Here is a 13980-nt window from a genome sequence, read left to right on the forward strand (position 1 = left end):
TCATATTTTGAAGTAAACAGAATTTTCTGGCAGGGGAGCTTTGAACATTTCTTATAGATTTAATTAATACAGAGAACTCATTTCTAAGTGCATTCCAAGAAGGGGGGATTTCACAAAGTGACATGTGTGTATATAATATTTAGTAATAATAATGGTATTATTGATCAGAAAATTAATTTGTTTCTTATTTAGGACCACACCTAGTTGGACAGATGTGAAAGAAAAGAAATCTATCTTTATGAGTTTGGACGTCAGCCAGTGTGATAGAAATGTGATATTTTACTGTGTTTACTGTTTCACCCTGCATGCTTCATTATTTTATACAAAGGTTTCACTGTGTGGTATTTGATTATTTGATTATGTTACAGCTAGGTGAAGTTTCCCATGGGAAAGATGCTCGTTAGAGAGTTTTCTTATCAGACTGTCCTTGATAGGCCTTCATCTCAGGACAGCTGGTCCCTACTCCCTTCCTCTCCTGGATAGCTGCGTAATACCCTTACAGTATAAAGTCACCTGCTTCTACACTGGCTCTTTGTCTTACACTCTGCAGACTGGTTGCACTCTGTCTGTCTGTGTGACCCTTTGCAAAGAATAAAACCCTTAAAAGACGTCTGGATTGGACTCTTTATTTCAGAAGACAAACTAAAGGACAAATTTACATTACATTTGGTGTCAGAAGTGGGATGGTTTGGCAAAGTTTGTCTGGGACCTGAGACGGCCGGCGACTGATCAGCCTGGAGTAAAGTGTCTCAGCCTCCACCTCGCTGACTTAAGAGACGGGAGGGTCGACCGTCCGCGCCCCGGACCGTTGCCACTACCATCTCAAAAAAGAGTTGGACCTACGTTGTCCTTAAAAACGGTGAGTGTCTGAAATAAACTATTAAATTGCATTTGTTTTGTCTTTGTTTTTTCTTAGACTTTCAGCTTAAGATTGCTATTTTGATTGTACCATCTCACACGTGGATCCTTAGTTAACAGGGCCGAGCAGAATTACAAGCAAGTTTTTCTCCTCTGTTAACTGGTTGAGCAGGGCTGTGCAGAAATACATTTTTCTCCGCTGTTTTAATTCCTTTTGGGGTTTAAACAGGGCTGTGCAGAAAAAAAAAAAGGAACAAAAGAGGAGCAAAAAAATATATAAAATAAAAAAATAATAATAATAATAAAGTTAAAAAATATTTTAAATAAAAACAGGAAAACAAGGGTTTCTCCGCTGTTCCAGCAATTTTGGAATCTTAACAGGGCTGTGAAGAGGACCGTTTTTTTCCACTGTCGACCGCTTTTGCCAGAGTTTGTAGCCGTAAACAATCTGGATTTACAGTGACGACTGTATCTAAGGAAAGGGTTAGAGTCCCTAAAAGACTTGTACAAGCAAAGAAGGATAGTGTGGGAGATGGGAAGTCAAACGAGCAAAATAAGCAAAGGTGAGAGACCTGATTATTCTTCACCTATCATACAATGCATGCAAGAGAAATATGGTGAAGAATGACAAAAACATAGAATTATTGGTGAATTAATTCTGTTTCCTATTCAGTTTGAGGCAATTACATCAGGTAGAAAAGTGATTTTTTTAAGGGTAAAAAGACAAAGAAGATTTTAAACATAAGCATTTGAAAGCGTCATGCATGTGGAAGGCAGGATCAGAAAGTAAGAGAAGGCAAAGGAAGTATGCCAAATAAATGCCTCACAATGAGGGTGAAGGAAAATGTGAAACATAGAGAGACATACATTAGAGATGAGAGGTTATGTGTTGGAGTAAAAACTGGTAAACTGAGTGGAAAACAGCTCCTAAAATCCTTCTGCCAGTTGTAAAAGTTATGACTGAAAAAGATAAAACATCTATGGGACAATTTGATAAGTGGGTTGAAATGTGTTGAATGTGAGTTTTAGTTCAAAAATATATATTTGGAGCAGCTAAAGACATGTTTGAAGAGAAAGGAAAGGAGAGATGCAGAAGAGCATGCAGCCTTGTTCAGAGGAAAAAAAACTAAACAAAAAAAACAAGCTGAAACCTACAATTTAAGGCAGATTGCTATATAAACTAGAATTAAGGGAAACAGAACATTTGACTAGATAAAATAAGGATAAAAGGAAACTGTTAAAAAGACACCATAAGAACAAACTAACACATTATCTCTTCTTTAACTGAGGTACACAAGTCATGGAATCCATTCCGGCTGATCCAGTCCTGGACTCCGCTCCTCCTCCTCCGATACGCTCCAGTCCCAGATCCATCCAAGGATGAAGACTATGCTGATGTTAAAACTGCTGCTGAAACACGACACCATAAGCCAGAGAGAGATGATGAACTAATGCAACATTAAAGAGCTACAGAAGCACTGTTCTGCTCCGGTAACAGTAATGCAACACATCGTATTGCCCAGTCATGGAAATGCCAATTATAAAAGGAATATTTGGTATTTGGAACATTGTTGAGGCGACGGGTCACGTGACAGCCTCACATGCAATTGGAGCAGTTTGGAGCGTTTATCAAAGGATGCCATAATGACTTAAAGACAGCTGAGTAGCAAACCAGCTCAAACAACAACTCCACTTTGGAGACCTGCAAGATTTCTACAATCTCAACAAAATACTTCACTCTAGTTTCACAAGAAAGTAGGCTGGAGCACAGAATGGACTCAGTACAGCGATGTCATCATTGGAGAATTGCAGGCCAATCACAACATGTTTGCATTCAAGAACAGATCATGTAGAGCTCTCCAAGTTCACACGATCATCACCTTATGGTCACAGCGGTCTGAAATAAAGTTCATCGGAAAAGAACATGTTCTGAGCGGGACAAGGCCAGAAACTGCTGTTGGAACAAAGATGCCGAATTTCACAGCGTCTTAGTGACAGACGAGAGAACCTGCAAGCTGAAGATTCACACAAAGAGGACAAAAGTGAGAAAACAGCCATCAAAAACTCTGTTCTGAGCCGTCACAGTACGAGAAAACGGACAGTACAGTGGACAAAGGTGGACATTGGTACACAGAGATTGTCTGGACAGATCCAAAACAGATCCAAATGGACTGAGCTGGAGGGGGCGGGACGGACGCCAGTGACAGGAAACAGCTGGGACACACACACACCGGGTGAGTCACAATTTCTCACAGAAAAATTAAATCTTAAACACAATGAAACAACAAAAATGATATTAAGTTATTAGTAAATGCTGATGAGCCTGAACAGCCTACATTGGTGATGAATGAGAAGCACCAAGAGTTTTAGAAAGTGTCATTTAAACCTAGCAGGGGACAATGCTGCTACATGATGTGTTGAAAACAGCCCAGAGAGGGGCAGGTTGCATATATGGCATCATGTTGATGAATTCTGATGACATAGTTGCTAAACACTTATTTCAGTTATCAGAGCACTAATGAGTGACGCCACTGCACACACACACACACACACACACACACACACACAGACACAGACACACACAGACACACACACACACACACACACAGACACACACACACACACACATAGACACACACACACACACACACACACACACACACACACACACACACACACACACACACACACACACACACACACACACACACACACACACACACACACACACACACACACACACACACACACACACACAGAGACACACACACACACAGACACACACAGACACACACAGACACACACACATAGACACACACACACAGACACACACACACACACACACACACACACACACACACACACACACACACACACACACAGACCTTTAGGTACATGCAGACAGACTCGTTACTCTGCACAATACACAATTCTGACGGACAGGATGCAACAAGTTTTAATTATTATGGAAGAGGGACAGTGGAAGAAAAAAAAGAGAGAGAACTATTGCAACATATTATCTGGACAAGGAGGCTGTGCTGTTGTTTTGTTTCTTCTTCTCCTTCTCTGATCTTAGCTGTACCGAGGGGGAAGTATACACATGGCGAAGCAAAGCCAAGTGATTTGCAAACGGATGGATTTGGGGATAAAGTCCACCCGGAGTTGGCTGACTGACAACAGGCCCGTAAGTTGGAATCTGAGAACACTGTACAGTAAAGAGCAAAAAGTCCTGCTCAGGTTAAAAGAACCATTGAACTAGTTCCTGTAACATCTTTTTACACACCGTGGTTAAAACAATAAACTGTGACCTCATGTCTGAGGTGCAAACTGAATGAGAGTCTATAGCTGTAGTTCACACAAAGTTTGATTTGATGTGTGAAATAATATTTACAAATATTAAACATGTTTTCTTTTGTTCACTGCTGCAGGCTGCAGTGACCTGTACGCACCCACATTTTCACAAAAGATTGTGATGAAGGCCGACCAGCAGAGCGACAGAGTGCTGGTAAATGCATTAGTGCAGCCGCGAGCACTACAGGTTTAAAGATTTCACATTATTGGCTACATCACAGACCACACATTTCTCTGTTGGTGATTTGACAAAGGTCTGTTTTTAAAATGTTACATTTCCCGCGCGGCTGGTCGGTTTCCGTTCTGCAGTCCATCACACGAAGCGTGCTGAGATGACCATTGTGTTGCTAAAGCGGTTCGCCCACAATGGCCACACACAAGGCTGTCTGTCTGTCTCTAACTGCAATTCCAATAGACAGAATAACTTCTCTGGGAATGTGATCAGGATGAGAGTAAAGCTCTCTCTCCCAGTGCATACAAGCCAAAACCAATCACCATAAAGAGGTGATGATGATTTTATGGACAAGGGATCCCATTACTGAAACAAGAGAAAGCTTTCTCCCATGATTCATGGTAAACTAACAGTGCACTTGACTGACTTGAGCTGACGAAGCTGAGCTGACAGAGCCTCACTGACTGAAATGGTTCTCTATAGTCTACCTGTACTCGGGGACGACAAAGACCTGACCTGCGTTCTTACTTGACTTGACCGCAGGACGATCACATGACCTGTTCTGACGCTACATCTTGGAAGCGAACCGGATGCCTGGTGCTTATTGTCGTGTTGCTTGCTGTGTCTGTTGCTTTATGTCATGCTGGATGTTTCTTTGTGAGATGCTGCCGTGTTGATGATAAAATGTGATGCACGCTAACAGACTGACCCCATTTCTACAGGAAAAGAATGCCGCCTGCTCGTTCCTTGTTGTTTGATGTTCTTGTTTAAATCTCTTTTTTTTAGCATGGTCCAGAGTTTTGCCCATGCGCTCTCCTCCACAGAGAAAAGGGGAACTGAATGCAAAACTATGGAATGTGTGTGAGGTGTGTTATCAGACAGCCTGGAAGCTCAGAGGCTGTTTCACACACACAGAGCAGAGTGTCACCCAGAAGAACCATGTGACCACCTGATGAGGGAGCTTTTTAGCTAAACCCAAGCAAAGGCAATAAGTGCTGTTGATGATAGTTGACATGTTTCCAAAATGGACAGACATCAGTGTTACTACAGAAACATGGTGACAGACTGAGACCAGTCGCTTTTTCTTTCAGCAAAACTGGATCCAGTGGCTGCAGGGTTACCACGTTGTCATGGCATCACGTCACATTGTTGGTTATTCTGATTTAACCCTTTGGTCCCTCATGCGGTTTCTATGATCTTGCTTGAACATAAGACCTCTCATCTCTCCACAGCACGTTGGCTCCGATACACCACTGTTCTATTGGATATGCCTAACATCGCTGTCAAACGCTGTAATGTTGTTGTGTAATGTTAAATCCTGCAACTTTGCTCCCCATTCCAGGAGACGGAGAAGATCATAACTGTGTTGCTGTGCTTGAGCAGGTTTGCACTCCACGTCCAGATCTGTCTGAAACACCTCTAACTAACCCAGACCTGATTCTCTTTGATGACGGGTCTGCTTCACGCAATGTTAACACAGGAAAAAATCAAGTTGGTTTTGCTGTAGTCACTCAGCACGAGACACTGAAATCTGGCCCCTTGCCATCTCATTATTCAGCTCAAGCAGCTGAGTTGGTTGCACTCACTGAAGCTTGTAAACTGGCCAAAGACAAATCAGTAACTATTTACACAGATTCTCAATATGCATTTGCAACCGTGCATTAAAATCTGATGGTAAGCCTATTCTGCATCATGATAAAATAGCTGCATTGCTTGAAGCAGTGATGTTGCCGTCTGCTATTTCTGTATGCAAATGCCCATACTAATGCAAAAGACTTTGTTTCTGCAGGTAACGCCAAAGCTGATGCAGCTGCCCGCACCGCAGCTCAACAGGGCCTGACACACACACACACACACCCTGCACGCAGACACAGACACAGATATTCCTCTGACATTGCATGCTATGCAACAGTTTGCTCCATCAGATGAGAAGCGCACATGGCAACAGGCTGGTTGTAAATATGCTGATGGATTGTGGACTGGTCCCAATGACAAACCATGTTGACCCAAACATTTTTTTCCACATTACGCTAAATTGACACATGGGTTGCATCATGTGTCAAAGGGAGGGATGTTCGATCAACTAAAGCAACACTGGTTCATGAAAGCTTTCACAACATACGCTCACAACTTTTGCCAAACGTGCTCAATCTGCCTAACACACAACACAGGGAGAGGATTGAGGGTTCCCTTAGCGGCACACCCAACGCCAGATAAACCATCTGATCACCTGATGATGGACTTTATTGAGCTTAACCCGAGTCAAGGCAAAAGGTTCTGTTTGGTCATAGTTGATATGTTTTCCAAATGGATGGAGGTTTTTCCAACTTCAAAACAAGACGGTGCAGCTGGAGCTAAAGCCCTGATTTCTGAGATCTTGCCGCGCTGGGGCGTGCCTTCTAAAATCAGCAGTGACAACGGCACACCTTTTGTAATAACTTGGCTCTTATATGGGCATTGATTTGAGACAACATTGTTCCTTCCACCCAGCGAGCGGTGGAGCAGTAGAAAAAGAGAATGGAACATTAAAAGCTAAGCTAGCTAAATGTTGTGAAGACACAGGTCTTCCATGGACAAAGGCGTTGCCGTTGGTGTTGATGTACATGAGAACGAGGGTAAGAACTAGGTCAGGTTTGAGCCCGTTTGAGATTCTTTTTGGGCGCCCTCCACGAACAGGGATAGAGGCAGCGAGCAGAGTACCGCCTGACACACATCACTGTGAGAATGATTGAATGACTTTGTCCTCTGCTCTTGCCCGTCTACATCAGCAGGTTAAAGAGGCCCTACCCTCTCCAGCGACAGAACCACTGCACAGTCTCCTAGATTTTGTGGTGGTTAAGGACTTCAGAAGAAAGCAGTGGAAGGCGCAGAGGTGGAAAGGTGCTCCTGACAACATACACAGCGGTAAAAGTGGCTGAAAGAGCTACGTGGATTCACGCCAGCCACTGCAGGAAGGAGCCTGCACCAGTACAACAATAGATCAACAAGCGTGCACAATCAGCACCTCGTGCTGTGAGTGAAGGAGGGATTGGGAACGCTTAGGCTCCCTTTGTCTCGGACTCACAGGCTGTTAGACAGCAAACATCAGCACAAGGGAGCTAGTGGGAAAACTCCTGGTCTCACCACTGCTGATTTAAGTGACGCCGCAAAACATTAAGAGTGGGTAGCATGGTTGTCTCTGGAAGGAGACGTCATGGGACCCAGTCAGACACCCAGACATGTGTGGCCTACGAGGAGCAACAGAGATGTTTGCTGCCATTGCAACAGCATGAACAGTGCCTCTGTTGCAGTTCTTAGATCACAAGCGTGATGCACAAAAGCCACCACAACAGAACACCACAGTGAACTACAGGCATTGACATCAAATAGCAGTGTTGGAGGCAAGAGAAGCACCCAAAGAGGCTGGGATGCTGGGCTAATGTTTAATAACTCCTGCTGTATGTTTGTGCCCAACAATACAGCTCCAGATGGTTCGGTGAACCCAGTGCTGGAAGGACTGCGTTCCCTACGAGAAGAACTTGCAGAGAACTCTGAAGTGGACACTAACATGTTCGACCGGTCAGATTCTGTGTTTGCTAAATAAAAGGCCTTAGTGATGCCCACACTAGCAGGTCTAATGATTGCTGTAGCTCTCTGTGGATGTTGCATCATTCCATGTGCCAGAGGTCTGATTGTAGGAGCTATTGAGAAAAGTGTCTCCATTCAAATGATCACACTCGTCTGGATTGGAATCTTTTTCATTCATCTCACATTTCAGAAGACTCACTAAAGGACAAATTTCCATTACACCAGTCATGTAAGGATTTCCATAAACTTTAGTCACAAACATAACAAATGTGCTCTGTTGTTTCTACATTTGTGTTGCATAGGTGACAGTTTTCTACATCACATTTCAATCTTAGAATTTTAAACTGCATTTCTTTGTTTTTAGGAAGAAGTGGAAATTAAAGATATTTTGTTCTAATAGCTGATATTTCAGGGTTTGAAGTTCTCCTTGTGAAGCCAGGTTACATTGTATTCTACAGATGTTGCCTCAGGAAGGCATTGTTACATTTTTGGTTTAAAAAGTCAACTTGGCCTATCTTTATATTTTGGACTTTGGAGGTCGGTGTGTTTTCTACATTATTTTAACTAATTATATTAATTAATTATTAACTGAATAAGAGCCATTGGAATGTTTTATGACACCTTCAGCAATCCAGATTATATCCAACTTTATTACCATTTTCATCCAACAATTGACCATGTTTGTTTCTCCATCCAGTTGTCCATAAATATAGATTTTCTTTTGCACAACATGAATCTATTGTTCCATAGCAGAACGTTCTGTGGACTAAAATTATGTTAAGAAATCATAGATATATCATATCTTAGAAAAATACAGCATAACTCTTTTTACATTATAGTTAGTGTCGGACTTCAGTTAGAGCGAGTCCTATTCTGCGCTGTGATTGGCCAGCTGTGTATTCAGTTGCATGTGTTCCAATCAGCTCATGTGATGCTGCTCAGCCAATCAAATCTGTCCATTCCAATAAGCATTGCGAGTCCACGAGTGAGATACACAGAGGAAGAGAGGAGACGAAAGAGAAAATAGACTTCACACGGCTTTTAACCAAGAATGTACAGATTCTCACATGTACATTCTTCCTACGGGCAGTTCAAAACCAGAATGTATCTCCAATCCAGGCCAGAGCTCACGTTTCTCACTGAACAAGAGAAAGTAGGGAAGTGGTAGCTTTATAAGAGGGAATGAAAGAGGAGAGGAGGTATTAAAGAGGGGGTATTCTCCTGGTATGCTCCTCTTTTCAGCCTGTGTTGAAGGCTTCGTTTTAGCTATGGAGTGATGCATCTTGTCTCTAAATGATCTTTGTTGGGAGTTGCACATGCTCAGTTCCTAGTTAAGGACTACTAGCCAATCAGAAGCAGAGAAGGGCGGGTCGGCGAGAAGCCGGTAAACAGCTCGGGTTCAGCCGTACGTGTTGCCGACCAGCTTGGCAACATGGACTGGAGCGAGAGTTTCAGAGCGGTGAGTTATTAATCTGTATCCATAAAGTTTTAACTGAGCTCTGTCTCTACATCACAGGAACAACTTTATGTCCACTGACTGCCTGGAGGGTAGCTAGTGTTTGGAAGGGAGAGGAGAGCTGTGTGCTGCAGCTCGCTGTTTCTGAGGGCGTGTCCGAGTCGCCGCTTGGCGAGCGTTATATGAGGCGCGTTTAGCTTTCATCCCTGTGACGTCACAGGGATGTTTGTTAAGATGTGTTGATGTTAATTATAATTTTGGTTGAGACTACACTTTGATCACTCAAAGCTACACTTTAGTTAATTTTGTTTTTCTGAACTGAATTGAGCAACAAATAAAATTAATTTATATTAAGATGCACATTTACAAAAACGTTTTTTAAATTTAGACTTTAGATTACTTAAATTTAGAATTTATTATTAGTTATTTATTATCCCTTCAGTTTTATGTAAAAACTGACAGTAAATATGTTATATATGTGATACAGCTAGGCCATACGTTGTGACACTGAATGATAAGCAAGTTGATGTTCGGATGTTTGCTTGGTGAAATTTCTCTAACTGGACCTCTTTGAATCAACATTATGTTGCATGCAGTACTGGAGGCTGCAGTTTCAGGACCCCCGCAATCCCAGGGCCTCAGTTATTTTGCGACAGCGCCATCTAGTGGAGTGGTGGTGGTAATCCACAGCAACATGAAGGAGGTTAACGCTGTCTGCTAGCACGTTGGCCGTGAGGCTGATGTCCAGAGCTGTAGGGTTAACCGGTGACATGCACATAATTAATAACTTAAATTTAGGCAGACACTCTGTGATGGTTGTGGTAAGGGTAATTGGCTTCGGTGGACTGTCAAGTGAAACATAGCCAGCTGGCAGTATCAAAGTCAACAAGGGTCCTGAAACTGCAGCCTCCGGTACTACAGCTACATACTATATACACAATATTTCCTAAAATTAATATAAGATTTTAGGAAATATTGACTCCACTCAAATGATTTCTTTGGAAATGGCAGCTTAGAGATGGGTTTAAAAATGATTTATAACAACAGGATGTAGAGAGAGCTTAACGACAAGGAACACTAACGAACCAGCGGTATCGATGACCCGGGCCAACGACCCCACTGAGGTTAAATAGCTGAGTTTCCCTGCCAGTCAGTCAGAACTGAAGAAGTCCTTCGGATGAGGGACGAAACGTCTTCCAGTATCTTCAACCAAGTCCAGTTGCCCTTGACATTAACCTTCATTGGATAATAAGGCATGTAGTTTAAGCTAACTTTAGCATTCAGCCATAAAATAAGACATGTCGTTTAAAATAAGGCATGTAGATTAAGCTAACATTAGCATGCAGCTATAAAATAAGGCATGTAGTTTAAAATAAGGCATGTAGTTTAAGCTAACATTAGCATGCAGCTATAAAATAAGGCATGTCGTTTAAAATAAGGCATGTAGTTTAATCTAACATTAGCATGCAGCTATAAAATAAGGCATGTAGTTTAAGCTAACTTTAGCATGCAGCTATGAAATAAGGCGTGTAGTTTAAGCTAACATTAGCATGCAGCTATAAAATAAGGCATGTAGTTTAAGCTAACTTTAGCATGCAGCTATGAAATAAGGCGTGTAGTTTAAGCTAACTTTAGCATGCAGCTATAAAATAAGGTGTGTAGTTTAAGCTAACATTAGCACGCAGATATAAAATAAGGCATGTAGTTTAAGCTAATGTTAGCATGCAGCTATAAAATAAGGCATGTAGTTTAAGCTAATGTTAGCATGCAGCTATAAAATAAGGCATGTAGTTTAAGCTAACTTTATCATGCAGCTATAAAATAAGGCGTGTAGTTTAAGCTACTGTTAGCATGCATCTATAAAATAAGGCATGTAGTTTAAGCTAACTTTATCATGCAGCTATAAAATAAGGCATGTAGTTTAAGCTAATGTTAGCATGCATCTATAAAATAAGGCATGTAGTTTAAGCTAACTTTATCATGCAGCTATAAAATAAGGCATGTAGTTTAAGCTAACTTTATCATGCAGCTATAAAATAAGGCATGTAGTTTAAGCTAACTTTAGCATGCAGCTATAAATAAGGCATTAGTTTAAGCTAACTTTAGCATGCAGCTATTAAATAAGGCATGTAGTTTAAGCTAACTTTAGCATGCAGCTATAAAATAAGGCATGTAGTTTAAGCTAACTTTAGCATGCAGCTATGAAATAAGGCGTGTAGTTTAAGCTAACTTTAGCATGCAGCTATAAAATAAGGCGTGTAGTTTAAGCTAACTTTAGCATGCAGCTATAAAATAAGGCGTGTAGTTTAAGCTAACTTTAGCATGCAGCTATAAAATAAGGCATGTAGTTTAAAATAAAGCATGTAGTTTAAGCTAATGTTAGCATGCAGATATAAAATAAGGCATGTAGTTTAAGCTAACATTAGCACACAGATATAAAATAAGGCATGTAGTTTAAGCTAACTTCAGCATGCAGCTATAAAATAAGGCATGTACTTTAAGCTAATGTTAGCATGCAGCTATAAAATAAGGCATGTAGTTTAAGCTAATGTTAGCATACATCTATAAAATGAGGCATGTAGTTTAAGCTAACATTTGCATGCAGATATAAAATAAGGCATGTCGTGTAAGCTAACATTAGCATGCAGATATAAAATAAGCCATGTCATGTGAGCTAACTTTAGCGCTTGGATTTTTAGAACAGCTTGAATAATGTCTTAGGGTGTTTTCTCTCAACCTGGACATTAGAAATTGGTCCAAGAGATGGCTGCAGTGGCAGCGTGAAACAAGCTACAATGTAACATTAATATGCCGCTGCACACCTTCAGTTTCCATCCATAACGTGCTTGTTTTGCCACTGACACGCTCAGATAATTATTCTTAGTGTCTGACAACATTATGGAAAGGATCCCAGCTGAGGTCAAGCTTTTGTTAAAGAGTAAGATCCGTTTTGTTTTAACATGAAACATCCCTGAAATCGCCAAACCCACCAGACTCTATTCAAATTAACTGTCATTTTATCGTCATAAAATACACATTTAAAGTCGACAGGAACAAGATAAAACCTTCACAAACCATCTTAGTTGTCTAAGAAAATAAGAAATGTACTGAAGTATAAAGGGTAGCTGTATTAGGAGTGCAAATTACAATGTGATGTCCAATCTCGCATTCATGAGGTATATATAACTTATAGCTCTAATAAAGGCCTATAATTGTCTTATAAGCAATAATTAATCAATTAATAGTTTATTAGGCTTTAATTAACACTTATATTGTTGTCTATAAGCATCCTATAAGGTCTTATAAGTGTCTTATTAACTGTTATTACTGCCTATTACAAGCACCTTAAAATAAAGTGTTACCTACGTCTCATTTACAGAAAATAAAGCAAAAACTTTCACATCCTGTAGAATTTACTGGTAAGGTAGGAAGTGGAACAGAGAGAAGTGAAAATCCAGAGCTGCGAGGAGACGGAGAGATTGAGGGAGGAGCTAAGCTGTTAGTGAACTATAGAAGAGAGAGGAACTTCCATATTCAGCAGAGTTCAATACACAAAGCAGAAACATTCCCTTTATTCAACATGCTGTCATTGGACTATTATGTACTTTCTCTACTGTTACTATCCATTCTAACAGGTACGTGAGATCCTGCTGAGAAAGTTTCATTACTAACTTTTCTGGATGGGATTCATTTGTTGAGTCTTTTACAACATGAAATAACAGAGTTATCTCTTCCTTCAGGTGTCAGCTGTGAAGAACTCACTGCAGTCAGGAATGAAGAGTTCACTTTAGAAGGCAGCTCTGTTACTCTGTCCTACACATACTCTAAACTGTTAACTAGTGATTATTTCTTCTGGTATCAACAATATCCAGGAAAACCACCAGAGTTCCTCATCTCCCACTCTGCTTCAGGAAAAGTAGGAAATAATCAAAAACCTGGACTAAAGATTCAAGTGGAGCAAAAAGAGATAAATCTGCAGATCTCCTCTGCTGCAGTGACAGACTCTGCTGTGTACTACTGTGCTGTGAAGCCCACAGTTACAGGAAACACCAAAACTCTGTACAAAAACCTGACAGCTCCTCTGAAGATTTACTCACTTCAGCTCCTCCTTTAAACTGAACAGCAGCGCCACCAAGTGGACACTGACAACACAATCTAATGATAAGTAACAATCTCACTCCTGTTATTAATAAAACAGTTAATCCAGATCATGGTGTTTAATTGAGGCTATTTCTGTACAGTAAGGCACTCCACAAGGAAGTCTTCTTCTACACAGAATGCTTTGGTATCACTGATGATGAGACAAACTAAAATGATTACAGACCCATGTTGATTAATTAACTATTCCAGGGTGAAAAGTGGTTAAAGAGACTTTGTTGTACCAGAAAGTTCACATGTTAAAGCTCCTCATTATGAGCTGCTCTGGATAAGAGCATCAGCTAAACAGCTGAGATGTAAATGAGATGTAAATGTTGAGAGTTCCTCAACAGATGATGAAGAGGAAGGGCCAATGATGTGAAGGCCCAGATCCATCAGAGTATCAATGTTCTTCCTCTCTCTCCTCCCCTCTCACTGC

General features: G+C 41.0%; 1 long non-coding RNA gene across 1 annotated transcript; it reads left to right on the plus strand.

Moving 5' to 3' along the window:
• Positions 1-637: 637 nt before the first annotated feature.
• Positions 638-8354, plus strand: LOC119902819. Its single transcript, XR_005444369.1, has 2 exons — positions 638-859; positions 7150-8354. It is a non-coding gene; the product is annotated as an uncharacterized LOC119902819 (long non-coding RNA).
• The last annotated feature ends 5626 nt before the right edge of the window (positions 8355-13980 follow it).

This window comes from Micropterus salmoides, unplaced genomic scaffold, assembly GCF_014851395.1.
Source record: "Micropterus salmoides isolate LMB-PRFRI ecotype aquatic unplaced genomic scaffold, ASM1485139v1 Ms_hic_scaffold_14, whole genome shotgun sequence".
NCBI lineage: Eukaryota > Metazoa > Chordata > Actinopteri > Centrarchiformes > Centrarchidae > Micropterus > Micropterus salmoides.